Source organism: Procambarus clarkii, chromosome 9, assembly GCF_040958095.1.
Source record: "Procambarus clarkii isolate CNS0578487 chromosome 9, FALCON_Pclarkii_2.0, whole genome shotgun sequence".
Taxonomy (NCBI): Eukaryota; Metazoa; Arthropoda; class Malacostraca; order Decapoda; family Cambaridae; genus Procambarus; species Procambarus clarkii.
In genome coordinates, this window is record NC_091158.1 from 36,329,730 (window position 1) to 36,350,759 (window position 21,030).

Below are 21,030 nucleotides of genomic sequence, written 5' to 3' on the forward strand. Positions count from 1 at the left end.
AGACTGTACATGGGTAAGAGCCTGCAGATGGGTGAGAGACTGTAGATGGGTAAGAGCCTGCAGGTGGGTGAGAGACTGTAGATGGGTAAGAGCCTGCAGGTGGGTGAGAGACTGTAGATGGGCAAGAGCCTGCAGGTGGGTGAGAGACTGTAGATGGGTAAGAGCCTGCAGGTGGGTGAGAGACTGTAGATGGGTAAGAGCCTGCAGGTGGGTGAGAGACTGTAGATGGGTAAGAGCCTGCAGGTGGGTGAGAGACTGTAGATGGGTAAGAGCCTGCAGGTGGGTGAGAGACTGTAGATGGGTAAGAGCCTGCAGGTGGGTGAGAGACTGTAGATGGGTAAGAGCCTGCAGGTGGGTGAGAGACTGTAGATGGGTAAGAGCCTGCAGGTGGGTGAGAGACTGTAGATGGGTAAGAGCCTGCAGGTGGGTGAGAGACTGTAGATGGGTAAGAGCCTGCAGGTGGGTGAGAGACTGTAGATGGGTAAGAGCCTGCAGGTGGGTGAGAGACTGTAGATGGGTAAGAGCCTGCAGGTGGGTGAGAGACTGTAGATGGGCAAGAGCCTGCAGGTGGGTGAGAGACTGTAGATGGGTAAGAGCCTGCAGGTGGGTGAGAGACTGTAGATGGGTAAGAGCCTGCAGGTGGGTGAGAGACTGTAGATGGGTAAGAGCCTGCAGGTGGGTGAGAGACTGTAGATGGGTAAGAGCCTGCAGGTGGGTGAGAGACTGTAGATGGGTAAGAGCCTGCAGGTGGGTGAGAGACTGTAGATGGGTAAGAGCCTGCAGGTGGGTGAGAGACTGTAGATGGGTAAGAAGCCTGCAGGTGGGTGAGAGACTGTAGATGGGTAAGAGCCTGCAGGTGGGTGAGAGACTGTAGATGGGCAAGAGCCTGCAGGTGGGTGAGAGACTGTAGATGGGTAAGAGCCTGCAGGTGGGTGAGAGACTGTAGATGGGTAAGAGCCTGCAGGTGGGTGAGAGACTGTAGATGGGTAAGAGCCTGCAGGTGGGTGAGAGACTGTACATGGGTAAGAGCCTGCAGGTGGGTGAGAGACTGTAGATGGGCAAGAGCCTGCAGGTGGGTGAGAGACTGTAGATGGGTAAGAGCCTGCAGGTGGGTGAGAGACTGTAGATGGGTAAGAGCCTGCAGGTGGGTGAGAGACTGTAGATGGGTAAGAGCCTGCAGGTGGGTGAGAGACTGTAGACTGGATGGGTAAGAGCCTGCAGGTGGGTGAGAGACTGTAGATGGGTAAGAGCCTGCAGGTGGGTGAGAGACTGTAGATGGGTAAGAGCCTGCAGGTGGGTGAGAGACTGTAGATGGGTAAGAGCCTGCAGGTGGGTGAGAGACTGTAGATGGGCAAGAGCCTGCAGGTGGGTGAGAGACTGTAGATGGGCAAGAGCCTGCAGGTGGGTGAGAGACTGTAGATGGGCAAGAGCCTGCAGGTGGGTGAGAGACTGTAGATGGGTAAGAGCCTGCAGGTGGGTGAGAGACTGTAGATGGGCAAGAGCCTGCAGGTGGGTGAGAGACTGTAGATGGGTAAGAGCCTGCAGGTGGGTGAGAGACTGTAGATGGGCAAGAGCCTGCAGGTGGGTGAGAGACTGTAGATGGGCAAGAGCCTGCAGGTGGGTGAGAGACTGTAGATGGGTAAGAGCCTGCAGGTGGGTGAGAGACTGTAGATGGGTAAGAGCCTGCAGGTGGGTGAGAGACTGTAGATGGGTAAGAGCCTGCAGGTGGGTGAGAGACTGTAGATGGGTAAGAGCCTGCAGGTGGGTGAGAGACTGTAGATGGGTAAGAGCCTGCAGGTGGGTGAGAGACTGTAGATGGGTAAGAGCCTGCAGGTGGGTGAGAGACTGTAGATGGGTAAGAGCCTGCAGGTGGGTGAGAGACTGTAGATGGGTAAGAGCCTGCAGGTGGGTGAGAGACTGTAGATGGGTAAGAGCCTGCAGGTGGGTGAGAGACTGTAGATGGGCAAGAGCCTGTGGGGGAGACTGGAGAAAGAGCCTGCAGGTGGGTGAGAGACTGTAGATGGGTAAGAGCCTGCAGGTGGGTGAGAGACTGTAGATGGGCAAGAGCCTGCAGGTGGGTGAGAGACTGTAGATGGGTAAGAGCCTGCAGGTGGGTGAGAGACTGTAGATGGGTAAGAGCCTGCAGGTGGGTGAGAGACTGTAGATAAGAGCCTGCAGGTGGGTGAGAGACTGTAGATGGGTAAGAGCCTGCAGGTGGGTGAGAGACTGTAGATGGGTAAGAGCCTGCAGGTGGGTGAGAGACTGTAGGGCAAGAGCCTGCAGGTGGGTGAGAGACTGTATGGGTAAGAGCCTGCAGGTGGGTGAGAGACTGTAGATGGGCAAGAGCCTGCAGGTGGGTGAGAGACTGTAGATGGGCAAGAGCCTGCAGGTGGGTGAGAGACTGTAGATGGGTAAGAGCCTGCAGGTGGGTGAGAGACTGTAGATGGGTAAGAGCCTGCAGGTGGGTGAGAGACTGTAGATGGGTAAGAGCCTGCAGGTGGGTGAGAGACTGTAGATGGGCAAGAGCCTGCAGGTGGGTGAGAGACTGTAGATGGGTAAGAGCCTGCAGGTGGGTGAGAGACTGTAGATGGGCAAGAGCCTGCAGGTGGGTGAGAGACTGTAGATGGGCAAGAGCCTGCAGGTGGGTGAGAGACTGTATGCAGGTAAGCCTGCAGGTGGGTGAGAGACTGTAGATGGGTAAGAGCCTGCAGGTGGGTGAGAGACTGTAGATTAAGAGCCTGCAGGTGGGTGAGAGACTGTAGATGGGCAAGAGCCTGCAGGTGGGTGAGAGACTGTAGATGGGTAAGAGCCTGCAGGTGGGTGAGAGACTGTAGATGGGTAAGAGCCTGCAGGTGGGTGAGAGACTGTAGATGGGTAAGAGCCTGCAGGTGGGTGAGAGACTGTAGATGGGTAAGAGCCTGCAGGTGGGTGAGAGACTGTAGATGGGTAAGAGCCTGCAGGTGGGTGAGAGACTGTAGATGGGTAAGAGCCTGCAGGTGGGTGAGAGACTGTAGATGGGTAAGAGCCTGCAGGTGGGTGAGAGACTGTAGATGGGCAAGAGCCTGCAGGTGGGTGAGAGACTGTAGATGGGTAAGAGCCTGCAGGTGGGTGAGAGACTGTAGATGGGCAAGAGCCTGCAGGTGGGTGAGAGACTGTAGATGGGTAAGAGCCTGCAGGTGGGTGAGAGACTGTAGATGGGTAAGAGCCTGCAGGTGGGTGAGAGACTGTAGATGGGAAGAGCCTGCAGGTGGGTGAGAGACTGTAGATGGGTAAGAGCCTGCAGGTGGGTGAGAGACTGTAGATGGGTAAGAGCCTGCAGGTGGGTGAGAGACTGTAGATGGGTAAGAGCCTTCAGGTGGGTGAGAGACTGTAGATGGGCAAGAGCCTGCAGGTGGGTGAGAGACTGTAGATGGGTAAGAGCCTGCAGGTGGGTGAGAGACTGTAGATGGGCTAAGAGCCTGCAGGTGGGTGAGAGACTGTAGATGGGTAAGAGCCTGCAGGGGGTGAGAGACTGTAGATGGGCAAGAGCTGCAGTTGGGTGAGAGACTGTAGATGGGTAAGAGCCTGTAGGTGAGTGAGAGACTGTAGATGGGCAAGAGCCTGCAGGTGGGTGAGAAGACTGTAGATGGGTAAGAGCCTGCAGTTGGTGAGAGACTGTAATGGGTAAGAGCCTGCAGGTGGGTGAGAGACTGTAGATGGGTAAGAGCCTGCAGGTGGGTGAGAGACTGTACATGGGTAAGAGCCTGCAGGTGGGTGACGGAGACTGTAGATGGGTAAGAGCCTGCAGGTGGGTGAGAGACTGTAGATGGGCAAGAGCCTGCAGGTGGACATGAGAGACTGTAGATGGGCATAGAGCTGCAGGGGGTGAGAGACTGTAGATGGGTAAGAGTCCTGCCAGGTGGGTGAGAGACTGTAGACTGGGTAAGAGCCTGCAGGGGGTGAGAGACTGTAGATGGGTAAGAGCCTGCAGGATGGGTGAGAGACTGTAGTCATGGGTAAGAGCTGCAGGTGGGTGAGAGACTGTACATGGGTAAGAGCCTGCAGGTGGGGTGAGAGACTGTAGTATGGGTAAGAGCCTGCAGGTGGGTGAGAGACTGTAGATGGGTAAGAGCCTGCAGGTGGTGAGAGACTGTAAGATGGGCTAAGAGCCTGCAGGTGGGTGAGAGACTGTACGATGGGTAAGAGCCTGCAGGTGGGTGAGAGACTGTAGATGGGTAAGAGCCTGCAGGTGGGTGAGAGACTGTACATGGGTAAGAGCCTGCAGGTGGGTGAGAGACTGTACATGGGTAAGAGCCTGCAGGTGGGTGAGAGACTGTAGATGGGTAAGAGCCTGCAGGTGGGTGAGAGGACTGTAGATGGGTAAGAGCCTGCAGGTGGGTGAGAGACTGTAGATGGGCAAGAGCCTGCAGGTGGGTGAGAGACTGTACATGGGTAAGAGCCTGCAGGTGGGTGAGAGACTGTAGATGGGTAAGAGCCTGCAGGTGGGTGAGAGACTGTAGATGGGCTAAGAGCCTGCAGGTGGGTGAGAGACTGTAGATGGGCAAGAGCCTGCAGGTGGGTGAGAGACTGTAGATGGGCAAGAGCCTGCAGGTGGGTGAGAGACTGTAGATGGGTAAGAGCCTGCAGGTGGGTGAGAGACTGTAGATGGGCAAGAGCCTGCAGGTGGGTGAGAGACTGTAGATGGGTAAGAGCCTGCAGGTGGGTGAGAGACTGTAGATGGGTAAGAGCCTGCAGGTGGGTGAGAGACTGTAGATGGGTAAGAGCCTGCAGGTGGGTGAGAGACTGTAGATGGGTAAGAGCCTGCAGGTGGGTGAGAGACTGTAGATGGGCAAGAGCCTGCAGGTGGGTGAGAGACTGTAGATGGGTAAGAGCCTGCAGGTGGGTGAGAGACTGTAGATGGGTAAGAGCCTGCAGGTGGGTGAGAGACTGTAGATGGGTAAGAGCCTGCAGGTGGGTGAGAGACTGTAGATGGGTAAGAGCCTTCAGGTGGGTGAGAGACTGTAGATGGGCAAGAGCCTGCAGGTGGGTGAGAGACTGTAGCATGGGTAAGAGCCTGCAGGTGGGTGAGAGACTGTAGATGGGTAAGAGCCTGCAGGTGGGTGAGAGACTGTAGATGGGTAAGAGCCTGCAGGTGGGTGAGAGACTGTAGATGGGTAAGAGCCTGCAGGTGGGTGAGAGACTGTAGATGGGTCAAGAGCCTGCAGGTGGGTGAGAGACTGTAGATGGGTAAGAGCCTGCAGGTGGGTGAGAGACTGTAGATGGGCAAGAGCCTGCAGGTGGGTGAGAGACTGTAGATGGGTAAGAGCCTGCAGGTGGGTGAGAGACTGTAGATGGGTAAGAGCCTGCAGGTGGGTGAGAGACTGTAGATGGGTAAGAGCCTGCAGGTGGGTGAGAGACTGTACATGGGTAAGAGCCTGCAGGTGGGTGAGAGACTGTAGATGGGCAAGAGCCTGCAGGTGGGTGAGAGACTGTAGATGGGTAAGAGCCTGCAGGTGGGTGAGAGACTGTAGATGGGTAAGAGCCTTCAGGTGGGTGAGAGACTGTAGATGGGCAAGAGCCTGCAGGTGGGTGAGAGACTGTAGCATGGGTAAGAGCCTTCAGGTGGGTGAGAGACTGTAGCATGGGTAAGAGCCTGCAGGTGGGTGAGAGACTGTACATGGGCAAGAGCCTTCAGGTGGTGAGAGACTGTACATGGGGTAAGAGCCTGCAGGTGGGTGAGAGACTGTCGATGGGTAAGAGCCTGCAGGTGGGTGAGAGACTGTAGATGGGCTAAGAGCCTGCAGGTGGGTGAGAGACTGTAGATGGGCTAAGAGCCTGCAGGTGGTGTGAGAGACTGTAGATGGCAAGAGCCTTCAGGTGGGTGAGAGACTGTAGATGGGCTAAGAGCCTGCAGGTGGGTGAGAGACTGTAGATGGGCAAGAGCCTGCAGGTGGGTGAGAGACTGTAGATGGGTAAGAGCCTGCAGGTGGGTTGAGAGACTGTAGATGGGCTAAGAGCCTGCAGGTGGGTGAGAGACTAGTAGATGGGCTAAGAGCCTGCAGGTGTGGTGAGAGACTGTAGATGGGCAAGAGCCTGCAGGTGGGTGAGAGACTGTAGATGGGTAAGAGCCTGCAGGTGGGTGAGAGACTGTACATGGCTAAGAGCCTGCAGGTGGGTGAGAGACTGTAGATGGTAAGCAGCCTGCAGGTGGGTGAGAGACTGTAGATGGGCAAGAGCCTGCAGGTGGGTGAGATGACTGTAGATGGGCAAGAGCCTGCAGGTGGGTGAGAGACTGTCAGATGGGTAAGAGCCTGCGAGGGGGTGAGATACTGTAGATGGGTCAAGAGCCTGCAGGTGGGTGAGGACTGTAGATGGTAAGAGCCTGCAGGTGGGTGAGAGACTGTAGCATGGGCTAAGAGCCTGCAGGTGGGTGAGAGACTGTAGATGGGCTAAGAGCCTGCAGGTGGGTGAGAGACTGTAGCATGGGTAAGAGCCTGCAGGTGGGTGAGAGACTGTAGATGGGTAAGAGCCTGCAGGTGGGTGAGAGACTGTAGATGGGTAAGAGCCTGCAGGTGGGGTGAGAGACTGTAGATGGGTAAGAGCCTGCAGGTGGGTGAGAGACTGTAGATGGGTAAGAGCCTGCAGGTGGGTGAGAGACTGTAGATGGGCAAGAGCCTTCAGGTGGGTGAGAGACTGTAGATGGGCTAAGAGCCTGCAGGTGGGTGAGAGACTGTAGATGGGTAAGAGCCTGCAGGTGGGTGAGAGACTGTAGATGGGTAAGAGCCTGCAGGTGGGTGAGAGACTGTAGATGGGTCAAGAGCCTGCAGGTGGGTGAGAGACTGTAGATGGGTAAGAGCCTGCAGGTGGGTGAGAGACTGTAGATGGGTAAGAGCCTGCAGGTGGGTGAGAGACTGTAGCATGGGTAAGAGCCTGCAGGTGGGTGAGAGACTGTAGATGGGTAAGAGCCTGCAGGTGGGTGAGAGACTGTAGATGGGCAAGAGCCTGCAGGTGGGTGAGAGACTGTAGATGGGTAAGAGCCTGCAGGTGGGTGAGAGACTGTAGATGGGTAAGAGCCTGCAGGTGGGTGAGAGACTGTAGATGGGTAAGAGCCTGCAGGTGGGTGAGAGACTGTAGATGGGTAAGAGCCTGCAGGTGGGTGAGAGACTGTAGATGGGCAAGAGCCTGCAGGTGGGTGAGAGACTGTAGATGGGTAAGAGCCTGCAGGTGGGTGAGAGACTGTAGATGGGTAAGAGCCTGCAGGTGGGTGAGAGACTGTAGATGGGTAAGAGCCTGCAGGTGGGTGAGAGACTGTAGATGGGTAAGAGCCTGCAGGTGGGTGAGAGACTGTAGATGGGTAAGAGCCTGCAGGTGGGTGAGAGACTGTAGATGGGCAAGAGCCTGCAGGTGGGTGAGAGACTGTAGATGGGTAAGAGCCTGCAGGTGGGTGAGAGACTGTAGATGGGTAAGAGCCTGCAGGTGGGTGAGAGACTGTAGATGGGCAAGAGCCTGCAGGTGGGTGAGAGACTGTAGATGGGTAAGAGCCTGCAGGTGGGTGAGAGACTGTAGATGGGCTAAGAGCCTGCAGGTGGGTGAGAGACTGTAGATGGGTAAGAGCCTGCAGGTGGGTGAGAGACTGTAGATGGGTAAGAGCCTGCAGGTGGGTGAGAGACTGTAGATGGGCAAGAGCCTGCAGGTGGGTGAGAGACTGTACATGGGTAAGAGCCTGCAGGTGGGTGAGAGACTGTAGATGGGCAAGAGCCTGCAGGTGGGTGAGAGACTGTAGATGGGTAAGAGCCTGCAGGTGGGTGAGAGACTGTAGATGGGTAAGAGCCTGCAGGTGGGTGAGAGACTGTAGATGGGCAAGAGCCTGCAGGTGGGTGAGAGACTGTACATGGGTAAGAGCCTGCAGGTGGGTGAGAGACTGTAGATGGGCAAGAGCCTGCAGGTGGGTGAGAGACTGTAGATGGGTAAGAGCCTGCAGGTGGGTGAGAGACTGTAGATGGGTAAGAGCCTGCAGGTGGGTGAGAGACTGTAGATGGGCAAGAGCCTGCAGGTGGGTGAGAGACTGTACATGGGTAAGAGCCTGCAGGTGGGTGAGAGACTGTACATGGGCAAGAGCCTGCAGGTGGGTGAGAGACTGTACATGGGTAAGAGCCTGCAGGTGGGTGAGAGACTGTAGATGGGTAAGAGCCTGCAGGTGGGTGAGAGACTGTAGATGGGCAAGAGCCTTCAGGTGGGTGAGAGACTGTACATAGGTAAGAGCCTGCAGGTGGGTGAGAGACTGTACATGGGTAAGAGCCTGCAGGTGGGTGAGAGACTGTAGATGGGCAAGAGCCTGCAAGTGGGTGAGAGACTGTAGATGGGTAAGAGCCTGCAGGTGGGGTGAGAGACTGTAGATGGGTAAGAGCCTGCAGGTGGGTGAGAGACTGTAGATTGGGTAAGAGCCTGCAGGTGGGTGAGAGACTGTAGATGGGTAAGAGCCTTCAGGTGGGTGAGAGACTGTACATGGGTAAGAGCCTGCAGGTGGGTGAGAGACTGTACATGGGTAAGAGCCTGCAGGTGGGTGAGAGACTGTACATGGGTAAGAGCCTGCAGGTGGGTGAGAGACTGTAGATGGGTAAGAGCCTGCAGGTGGGTGAGAGACTGTAGATGGGTAAGAGCCTGCAGGTGGGTGAGAGACTGTAGATGGGTAAGAGCCTGCAGGTGGGTGAGAGACTGTAGATGGGCAAGAGCCTGCAGGTGGGTGAGAGACTGTAGATGGGCAAGAGCCTGCAGGTGGGTGAGAGACTGTAGATGGGTAAGAGCCTGCAGGTGGGTGAGAGACTGTAGATGGGCAAGAGCCTGCAGGTGGGTGAGAGACTGTAGATGGGCAAGAGCCTGCAGGTGGGTGAGAGACTGTAGATGGGCAAGAGCCTGCAGGTGGGTGAGAGACTGTAGATGGGCAAGAGCCTGCAGGTGGGTGAGAGACTGTAGATGGGCAAGAGCCTGCAGGTGGGTGAGAGACTGTAGATGGGTAAGAGCCTGCAGGTGGGTGAGAGACTGTAGATGGGCAAGAGCCTGCAGGTGGGTGAGAGACTGTAGATGGGCAAGAGCCTTCAGGTGGGTGAGAGACTGTAGATGGGCAAGAGCCTGCAGGTGGGTGAGAGACTGTAGATGGGTAAGAGCCTGCAGGTGGGTGAGAGACTGTAGATGGGCAAGAGCCTTCAGGTGGGTGAGAGACTGTAGATGGGCAAGAGCCTGCAGGTGGGTGAGAGACTGTAGATGGGCAAGAGCCTGCAGGTGGGTGAGAGACTGTAGATGGGCAAGAGCCTGCAGGTGGGTGAGAGACTGTAGATGGGTAAGAGCCTTCAGGTGGGTGAGAGACTGTAGATGGGTAAGAGCCTGCAGGTGGGTGAGAGACTGTAGATGGGCAAGAGCCTGCAGGTGGGTGAGAGACTGTAGATGGGCAAGAGCCTGCAGGTGGGTGAGAGACTGTAGATGGGCAAGAGCCTTCAGGTGGGTGAGAGACTGTAGATGGGCAAGAGCCTTCAGGTGGGTGAGAGACTGTAGATGGGCAAGAGCCTGCAGGTGGGTGAGAGACTGTACATGGGCAAGAGCCTTCAGATGGGTGAGAGACTGTACATGGGCAAGAGCCTTCAGGTGGGTGAGAGACTGTACATGGGTAAGAGCCTTCAGGTGGGTGAGAGACTGTAGATGGGCAAGAGCCTTCAGGTGGGTGAGAGACTGTACATGGGCAAGAGCCTTCAGGTGGGTGAGAGACTGTACATGGGTAAGAGCCTTCAGGTGGGTGAGAGACTGTACTATGGGCAAGAGCCTTCAGGTGGGTGAGAGACTGTACATGGGTAAGAGCCTTCAGGTGGGTGAGAGACTGTACATGGGCAAGAGCCTTCAGGTGGGTGAGAGACTGTACATGGGTAAGAGCCTTCAGGTGGGTGAGAGACTGTAGATGGGCAAGAGCCTGCAGGTGGGTGAGAGACTGTAGATGGGCAAGAGCCTTCAGGTGGGTGAGAGACTGTACATGGGCAAGAGCCTGCAGGTGGGTGAGAGACTGTAGATGGGTAAGAGCCTGCAGGTGGGTGAGAGACTGTAGATGGGCAAGAGCCTGCAGGTGGGTGAGAGACTGTAGATGGGCAAGAGCCTGCAGGTGGGTGAGAGACTGTAGATGGGCAAGAGCCTGCAGGTGGGTGAGAGACTGTAGATGGGTAAGAGCCTGCAGGTGGGTGAGAGACTGTAGATGGGCAAGAGCCTGCAGGTGGGTGAGAGACTGTAGATGGGTAAGAGCCTGCAGGTGGGTGAGAGACTGTAGATGGGCAAGAGCCTGCAGGTGGGTGAGAGACTGTACATGGGTAAGAGCCTGCAGGTGGGTGAGAGACTGTAGATGGGTAAGAGCCTGCAGGTGGGTGAGAGACTGTAGATGGGCAAGAGCCTGCAGGTGGGTGAGAGACTGTACATGGGTAAGAGCCTGCAGGTGGGTGAGAGACTGTAGATGGGTAAGAGCCTGCAGGTGGGTGAGAGACTGTAGATGGGTAAGAGCCTGCAGGTGGGTGAGAGACTGTAGATGGGTAAGAGCCTGCAGGTGGGTGAGAGACTGTAGATGGGCAAGAGCCTGCAGGTGGGTGAGAGACTGTACATGGGTAAGAGCCTGCAGGTGGGTGAGAGACTGTAGATGGGTAAGAGCCTGCAGGTGGGTGAGAGACTGTAGATGGGTAAGAGCCTTCAGGTGGGTGAGAGACTGTACATGGGTAAGAGCCTGCAGGTGGGTGAGAGACTGTACATGGGTAAGAGCCTGCAGGTGGGTGAGAGACTGTACATGGGTAAGAGCCTGCAGGTGGGTGAGAGACTGTAGATGGGCAAGAGCCTGCAGGTGGGTGAGAGACTGTAGATGGGCAAGAGCCTGCAGGTGGGTGAGAGACTGTAGATGGGTAAGAGCCTGCAGGTGGGTGAGAGACTGTAGATGGGTAAGAGCCTGCAGGTGGGTGAGAGACTGTAGATGGGTAAGAGCCTTCAGGTTGGTGAGAGACTGTAGATGGGCTAAGAGCCTGCAGGTGGGTGAGAGACTGTAGATGGGTAAGAGCCTGCAGGTGGGTGAGAGACTGTAGATGGGTAAGAGCCTGCAGGTGGGTGAGAGACTGTAGATGGGTAAGAGCCTGCAGGTGGGTGAGAGACTGTAGATGGGCAAGAGCCTGCAGGTGGGTGAGAGACTGTAGATGGGTAAGAGCCTGCAGGTGGGTGAGAGACTGTAGATGGGTAAGAGCCTGCAGGTGGGTGAGAGACTGTAGATGGGTAAGAGCCTGCAGGTGGGTGAGAGACTGTAGATGGGCAAGAGCCTGCAGGTGGGTGAGAGACTGTAGATGGGCAAGAGCCTGCAGGTGGGTGAGAGACTGTAGATGGGTAAGAGCCTGCAGGTGGGTGAGAGACTGTAGATGGGCAAGAGCCTGCAGGTGGGTGAGAGACTGTAGATGGGTAAGAGCCTGCAGGTGGGTGAGAGACTGTAGATGGGTAAGAGCCTGCAGGTGGGTGAGAGACTGTAGATGGGCAAGAGCCTGCAGGTGGGTGAGAGACTGTAGATGGGCAAGAGCCTGCAGGTGGGTGAGAGACTGTAGATGGGCAAGAGCCTGCAGGTGGGTGAGAGACTGTAGATGGGTAAGAGCCTGCAGGTGGGTGAGAGACTGTAGATGGGCAAGAGCCTGCAGGTGGGTGAGAGACTGTAGATGGGCAAGAGCCTGCAGGTGGGTGAGAGACTGTAGATGGGTAAGAGCCTGCAGGTGGGTGAGAGACTGTAGATGGGCAAGAGCCTGCAGGTGGGTGAGAGACTGTAGATGGGTAAGAGCCTGCAGGTGGGTGAGAGACTGTAGATGGGCAAGAGCCTGCAGGTGGGTGAGAGACTGTAGATGGGTAAGAGCCTGCAGGTGGGTGAGAGACTGTAGATGGGCTAAGAGCCTGCAGGTGGGTGAGAGACTGTAGATGGGCAAGAGCCTGCAGGTGGGTGAGAGACTGTAGATGGGTAAGAGCCTGCAGGTGGGTGAGAGACTGTAGATGGGCAAGAGCCTGCAGGTGGGTGAGAGACTGTAGATGGGTAAGAGCCTGCAGGTGGGTGAGAGACTGTAGATGGGTAAGAGCCTGCAGGTGGGTGAGAGACTGTAGATGGGCAAGAGCCTGCAGGTGGGTGAGAGACTGTACATGGGTAAGAGCCTGCAGGTGGGTGAGAGACTGTAGATGGGTAAGAGCCTGCAGGTGGGTGAGAGACTGTAGATGGGTAAGAGCCTGCAGGTGGGTGAGAGACTGTACATGGGTAAGAGCCTGCAGGTGGGTGAGAGACTGTAGATGGGTAAGAGCCTGCAGGTGGGTGAGAGACTGTAGATGGGTAAGAGCCTGCAGGTGGGTGAGAGACTGTAGATGGGTAAGAGCCTGCAGGTGGGTGAGAGACTGTAGATGGGCAAGAGCCTGCAGGTGGGTGAGAGACTGTAGATGGGTAAGAGCCTGCAGGTGGGTGAGAGACTGTAGATGGGTAAGAGCCTGCAGGTGGGTGAGAGACTGTAGATGGGTAAGAGCCTGCAGGTGGGTGAGAGACTGTACATGGGTAAGAGCCTGCAGGTGGGTGAGAGACTGTACATGGGTAAGAGCCTGCAGGTGGGTGAGAGACTGTAGATGGGTAAGAGCCTGCAGGTGGGTGAGAGACTGTAGATGGGTAAGAGCCTGCAGGTGGGTGAGAGACTGTAGATGGGCAAGAGCCTGCAGGTGGGTGAGAGACTGTAGATGGGTAAGAGCCTGCAGGTGGGTGAGAGACTGTAGATGGGTAAGAGCCTGCAGGTGGGTGAGAGACTGTAGATGGGTAAGAGCCTGCAGGTGGGTGAGAGACTGTAGATGGGTAAGAGCCTGCAGGTGGGTGAGAGACTGTAGATGGGTAAGAGCCTGCAGGTGGGTGAGAGACTGTAGATGGGTAAGAGCCTGCAGGTGGGTGAGAGACTGTAGATGGGTAAGAGCCTGCAGGTGGGTGAGAGACTGTACATGGGTAAGAGCCTGCAGGTGGGTGAGAGACTGTAGATGGGTAAGAGCCTGCAGGTGGGTGAGAGACTGTAGATGGGCAAGAGCCTGCAGGTGGGTGAGAGACTGTAGATGGGTAAGAGCCTGCAGGTGGGTGAGAGACTGTAGATGGGTAAGAGCCTGCAGGTGGGTGAGAGACTGTAGATGGTAAGAGCCTGCAGGTGGGTGAGAGACTGTAGATGGGTAAGAGCCTGCAGGTGGGTGAGAGACTGTAGATGGGTAAGAGCCTGCAGGTGGGTGAGAGACTGTAGATGGGTAAGAGCCTGCAGGTGGGTGAGAGACTGTAGATGGGTAAGAGCCTGCAGGTGGGTGAGAGACTGTACATGGGTAAGAGCCTGCAGGTGGGTGAGAGACTGTAGATGGGTAAGAGCCTGCAGGTGGGTGAGAGACTGTAGATGGGTAAGAGCCTGCAGGTGGGTGAGAGACTGTAGATGGGCAAGAGCCTGCAGGTGGGTGAGAGACTGTAGATGGGTAAGAGCCTGCAGGTGGGTGAGAGACTGTAGATGGGTAAGAGCCTGCAGGTGGGTGAGAGACTGTAGATGGGTAAGAGCCTGCAGGTGGGTGAGAGACTGTAGATGGGTAAGAGCCTGCAGGTGGGTGAGAGACTGTAGATGGGTAAGAGCCTGCAGGTGGGTGAGAGACTGTACATGGGTAAGAGCCTGCAGGTGGGTGAGAGACTGTAGATGGGCAAGAGCCTGCAGGTGGGTGAGAGACTGTAGATGGGTAAGAGCCTGCAGGTGGGTGAGAGACTGTAGATGGGCAAGAGCCTGCAGGTGGGTGAGAGACTGTACATGGGCAAGAGCCTGCAGGTGGGTGAGAGACTGTAGATGGGTAAGAGCCTGCAGGTGGGTGAGAGACTGTAGATGGGCAAGAGCCTGCAGGTGGGTGAGAGACTGTACATGGGCAAGAGCCTGCAGGTGGGTGAGAGACTGTAGATGGGTAAGAGCCTGCAGGTGGGTGAGAGACTGTAGATGGGTAAGAGCCTTCAGGTGGGTGAGAGACTGTAGATGGGCAAGAGCCTGCAGGTGGGTGAGAGACTGTAGATGGGTAAGAGCCTGCAGGTGGGTGAGAGACTGTAGATGGGTAAGAGCCTTCAGGTGGGTGAGAGACTGTAGATGGGCAAGAGCCTGCAGGTGGGTGAGAGACTGTAGATGGGCAAGAGCCTGCAGGTGGGTGAGAGACTGTAGATGGGCAAGAGCCTGCAGGTGGGTGAGAGACTGTAGATGGGTAAGAGCCTGCAGGTGGGTGAGAGACTGTAGATGGGTAAGAGCCTGCAGGTGGGTGAGAGACTGTAGATGGGCAAGAGCCTGCAGGTGGGTGAGAGACTGTAGATGGGCAAGAGCCTGCAGGTGGGTGAGAGACTGTAGATGGGTAAGAGCCTGCAGGTGGGTGAGAGACTGTAGATGGGCAAGAGCCTGCAGGTGGGTGAGAGACTGTAGATGGGCAAGAGCCTGCAGGTGGGTGAGAGACTGTAGATGGGCAAGAGCCTGCAGGTGGGTGAGAGACTGTACATGGGCAAGAGCCTTCAGGTGGGTGAGAGACTGTAGATGGGCAAGAGCCTTGAGGTGGGTGAGAAACTGTAGATGGGCAAGAGCCTGCAGGTGGGTGAGAGACTGTAGATGGGCAAGAGCCTTCAGGTGGGTGAGAGACTGTAGATGGGCAAGAGCCTTCAGGTGGGTGAGAGACTGTAGATGGGTAAGAGCCTTCAGGTGGACTGTAGATGGGCAAGAGCCTGCAGGTGGGTGAGAGACTGTACATGGGCAAGAGCCTTCAGGTGGGTGAGAGACTGTAGATGGGCAAGAGCCTTGAGGTGGGTGAGAAACTGTAGATGGGCAAGAGCCTGCAGGTGGGTGAGAGACTGTACATGGGCAAGAGCCTTCAGATGGGTGAGAGACTGTAGATGGGCAAGAGCCTTCAGGTGGGTGAGAGACTGTACATGGGTAAGAGCCTTCAGGTGGGTGAGAGACTGTAGATGGGCAAGAGCCTTCAGGTGGGTGAGAGACTGTACATGGGCAAGAGCCTTCAGGTGGGTGAGAGACTGTACATGGGTAAGAGCCTTCAGGTGGGTGAGAGACTGTACATGGGCAAGAGCCTTCAGGTGGGTGAGAGACTGTACATGGGTAAGAGCCTTCAGGTGGGTGAGAGACTGTACATGGGCAAGAGCCTTCAGGTGGGTGAGAGACTGTACATGGGTAAGAGCCTTCAGGTGGGTGAGAGACTGTAGATGGGCAAGAGCCTTCAGGTGGGTGAGAGACTGTACATGGGTAAGATCTTGTAATTGGGTGAGGGACGGAAGGTGAGTACATGATTTTAGGTGGGTGAGTTAGAGACTGTAGATGAGTATTCAAATATAGGTTAATGAGGTATTGAAAGTGGATGAGACACTGTAGGAGGGTGAGAGATAGATGAGGGAAAAGACTACAGTTGAGTGAGAAACTGAAGAAGGGTGACTATACGTTCTTGATAGACAAAACAGGTTAAACTATTTACGTGGCTGAGAGACTGCATGACGTTAAATAATTGTATTCTTATCTCGATAATTGTGATAGTTAATATATTTACCATATTGCGTATCCTTAAGACTAATGGTACCTTTCCTGTCTTGCCCCTCCCATCGTCCCGTCTCACTCACACTCTCACACTCTCTCACTCTCTCACTCTCTATCTCACTCTCTCTCTCTCTATCTCAATCTCTTTCACTGTCTCACTATCTCTCACGGTCGGTCTCTCTCACTCTCTCTCTCTCTCTCTCTCTCTCTCTCTCTCTCTCTCTCTCTCTCTCTCTCTCTCTCTCTCTCTCCCCCTTTCTCTCCCCCCCTTTCTCTCCCCCCCTCTCTCTCTCTCTATCTCTCTCTCTCTCTCTCACTGTCTCACTCACTGTCTCACTCTCTGACCCACACTCTCTAACTGTGGCTGTGGTGCAGGGTCAGGATATGTACTCAGCAGGGAGGCGGTGAAGATGTTTGTAGAGAAAGCACTGAGGAACGACACGATGTGTGATGCCACTGACTCACAGGGCGACGATCTTATGATGGGTGAGTACATGCTCACACTACTCACTGGTCTCATGATGGGTCAGTACATGCTCACACTACTCACTAGTCTCATGATGGGTCAGTACATGCTCACACTACTCACTGGTCTCATGATGGGTGAGTACATGCTCACACTACTCACTGGTCTCATGATGGGTGAGTACATGCTCACACTACTCACTGGTCTCATGATGGGTGAGTACATGCTCACACTACTCACTGGTCTCATGATGGGTCAGTACATGCTCACACTACTCACTGGTCTCATGATGGGTGAGTACATGCTCACACTACTCACTGGTCTCATGATGAGTCAGTACATGCTCACACTACTCACTGATCTCAGAGATTGGTCAGTGAAAATTGTCATCCACAATTGTCATTGAAAAATTGTCAGTTGAAAACAATTGAAAATTGTCATTGGAACTTCTGTGCAAAAGACAATCCATTCACCTGGACCGAATATCCACATTTCCACGGAAGTGAGGATGATAATGTGTGACGTGGACGTGGGTCAGTAATTCCTCTGGGCTTCAGTAGTAGTCTTTCGTCAGTCTAGTGACGAACATTTGACAGTTACAGTTTGGCAGCAGGATGCTGCTTCTGGGAACTTTCCTTATTATAACTGTCGAAAGAGCTTCAGCTCTATCGACTGGCCTCACGGTTTGAGGCCCCATGCAGTCCAAGTGAATGGAATTGGTCAGTGTTTGTGAGACATTTGCTAATGCTGGTTTGTGGGTTGCTTGTCGGTGAAAACGAATACAATGCAAAACAAAATCCTGGCAGCAGGATTCCTGTAGATACCAGTTGCATTGCTCCTGGCAATATGGGTTCGAGTCACTTCTGGGGTGTGAGTTTTCAGTCATATATATATATATATATATATATATATATATATATATATATATATATATATATATATATATATATATATAATATATATATATATATATATATATATATATATATATATATATATATATATATATATATATATATATATATTAGTATATTTTGGTAGCAGTCATTCCTGTAGACATATATTAATAGATATGACCGAAAAAGTAAGATTAATAATTCTAACACGAATTTTCTCTATCTTTCTTACATTTCTTTTCACTGTTGATGGTAATTCAAAGATCAATTCTCCAAAATTCATTTTTATTTCAAGTCTGACGCGACACTTGAGCGCGTTTCGTAAAACTTATTACATTTTCAAAGACTTTAATTTACAAACACACAACTGAAACTGAATAGAGCTTTACACATCTTCGAGGTTTATATCTACATTTGGGTGAGGTGGATGAGGTGAAAAACGAACTTTCAACAATGGGTATTCAATGGGTATTAAATTCCAACACAAGACAGAACACAAAACAATGGGTATTGAATGGGTATTAAATTCAAACACAAGACAGAACACGAAACAATGGGTATTGAATGGAAGTAATTGCAGAAAGCCTTTTGGTCCATATTTCTTGATGCTTCTATATTGGAGCGGAGTCTTGAGGTGGGTAGAATATAGTTGTGCATTAATTGGCTGTTGATTGCTGGTGTTGACTTCTTGATGTGTAGTGCCTCGTAGACGTCAAGCCGCCTGCTATCGCTGTATCTATCGATGATTTCTGTGTTGTTTACTAAGATTTCTCTGGTGATGGTTTGTTTGTGGGAAGAGATTATATGTTCCTTAATGGAAAATATAATAAAAATGAATTTTGGAGAATTGATCTTTGAATTACCATCAACAGTGAAAAGAAATGTAAGAAAGATAGAGAAAATTCGTGTTAGAATTATTAATCTTACTTTTTCGGTCATATTTAATAATATATATATATATATATATATATATATATATATATATATATATATATATATATATATATATATATATATATATATATATATACAACTTTAGAACACTTTCCCACCAGGAGACTCGAACCCTAGCCAGCACAGAAGCCTTCCAGCAACTGGCATAACAGGTACGCCTTAACCCTCTGCACCACCGCTCAGACCCTTAAAAGAGATGGTAATTTCGGAGTATTTAAATACCCCAAAGATCAACACCTCCCAAGAGCACCAGAGCAAGTGAGGGGTCATTTAGACGTTAATTTCATCAAGTCCCTGTTAATATGGGAAGACACAGTGTCTCTGCTTAAGGCACAACTCTCCTAAACACGAGAGTTAAGTATACAACTTTAGAACACTTTCCCACCAGGAGACTCGAACCCTAGCCAGCACAGAAACCTTCCAGCAACTGGCATAACAGGTACGCCTTAACCCTCTGCACCACCGCTCAGACCCTTAAAAGAGATGGTAATTTCGGAGTATTTAAATACCCCAAAGATCAACACCTCCCAAGAGCACCAGAGCAAGTGAGGGGTCATTTAGACGTTAATTTCATCAAGTCCCTGTTAATATGGGAAGACACAGTGTCTCTGCTTAAGGCACAACTCTCCTAAACACGAGAGTTAAGTATACAACTTTAGAACACTTTCCCACCAGGAGACTCGAACCCTAGCCAGCACAGAAGCCTTCCAGCAACTGGCATAACAGGTACGCCTTAACCCTCTGCACCACCGCTCAGACCCTTAAAAGAGATGGTAATTTCGGAGTATTTAAATACCCCAAAGATCAACACCTCCCAAGAGCACCAGAGCAAGTGAGGGGTCATTTAGACGTTAATTTCATCAAGTCCCTGTTAATATGGGAAGACACAGTGTCTCTGCTTAAGGCACAACTCTCCTAAACACGAGAGTTAAGTATACAACTTTAGAACACTTTCCCACCAGGAGACTCGAACCCTAGCCAGCACAGAAGCCTTCCAGCAACTGGCATAACAGGTACGCCTTAACCCTCTGCACCACCGCTCAGACCCTTAAAAGAGATGGTAATTTCGGAGTATTTAAATACCCCAAAGATCAACACCTCCCAAGAGCACCAGAGCAAGTGAGGGGTCATTTAGACGTTAATTTCATCAAGTCCCTGTTAATATGGGAAGACACAGTGTCTCTGCTTAAGGCACAACTCTCCTAAACACGAGAGTTAAGTATACAACTTTAGAACACTTTCCCACCAGGAGACTCGAACCCTAGCCAGCACAGAAGCCTTCCAGCAACTGGCATAACAGGTACGCCTTAACCCTCTGCACCACCGCTCAGACCCTTAAAAGAGATGGTAATTTCGGAGTATTTAAATACCCCAAAGATCAACACCTCCCAAGAGCACCAGAGCAAGTGAGGGGTCATTTAGACGTTAATTTCATCAAGTCCCTGTTAATATGGGAAGACACAGTGTCTCTGCTTAAGGCACAACTCTCCTAAACACGAGAGTTAAGTATACAACTTTAGAACACTTTCCCACCAGGAGACTCGAACCCTAGCCAGCACAGAAGCCTTCCAGCAACTGGCATAACAGGTACGCCTTAACCCTCTGCACCACCGCTCAGACCCTTAAAAGAGATGGTAATTTCGGAGTATTTAAATACCCAAAGATCAACACCTCCCAAGAGCACCAGAGCAAGTGAGGGGTCATTTAGACGTTAATTTCATCAAGTCCCTGTTAATATGGGAAGACACAGTGTCTCTGCTTAAGGCACAACTCTCCTAAACACGAGAGTTAAGTATACAACTTTAGAACACTTTCCCACCAGGAGACTCGAACCCTAGCCAGCACAGAAGCCTTCCAGCAACTGGCATAACAGGTACGCCTTAACCCTCTGCACCACCGCTCAGACCCTTAAAAGAGATGGTAATTTCGGAGTATTTAAATACCCCAAAGATCAACACCTCCCAAGAGCACCAGAGCAAGTGAGGGGTCATTTAGACGTTAATTTCATCAAGTCCCTGTTAATATGGGAAGACACAGTGTCTCTGCTTAAGGCACAACTCTCCTAAACACGAGAGTTAAGTATACAACTTTAGAACACTTTCCCACCAGGAGACTCGAACCCTAGCCAGCACAGAAGCCTTCCAGCAACTGGCATAACAGGTACGCCTTAACCCTCTGCACCACCGCTCAGACCCTTAAAAGAGATGGTAATTTCGGAGTATTTAAATACCCCAAAGATCAACACCTCCCAAGAGCACCAGAGCAAGTGAGGGGTCATTTAGACGTTAATTTCATCAAGTCCCTGTTAATATGGGAAGACACAGTGTCTCTGCTTAAGGCACAACTCTCCTAAACACGAGAGTTAAGTATACAACTTTAGAACACTTTCCCACCAGGAGACTCGAACCCTAGCCAGCACAGAAGCCTTCCAGCAACTGGCATAACAGGTACGCCTTAACCCTCTGCACCACCGCTCAGACCCTTAAAAGAGATGGTAATTTCGGAGTATTTAAATACCCCAAAGATCAACACCTCCCAAGAGCACCAGAGCAAGTGAGGGGTCATTTAGACGTTAATTTCATCAAGTCCCTGTTAATATGGGAAGACACAGTGTCTCTGCTTAAGGCACAACTCTCCTAAACACGAGAGTTAAGTATACAACTTTAGAACACTTTCCCACCAGGAGACTCGAACCCTAAGCCAGCACAGAAGCCTTCCAGCAACTGGCATAACAGGTACGCCTTAACCCTCTGCACCACCGCTCAGACCCTTAAAAGAGATGGTAATTTCGGAGTATTTAAATACCCCAAAGATCAACACCTCCCAAGAGCACCAGAGCAAGTGAGGGGTCATTTAGACGTTAATTTCATCAAGTCCCTGTTAATATGGGAAGACACAGTGTCTCTGCTTAAGGCACAACTCTCCTAAACACGAGAGTTAAGTATACAACTTTAGAACACTTTCCCACCAGGAGACTCGAACCCTAGCCAGCACAGAAGCCTTCCAGCAACTGGCATAACAGGTACGCCTTAACCCTCTGCACCACCGCTCAGACCCTTAAAAGAGATGGTAATTTCGGAGTATTTAAATACCCCAAAGATCAACACCTCCCAAGAGCACCAGAGCAAGTGAGGGGTCATTT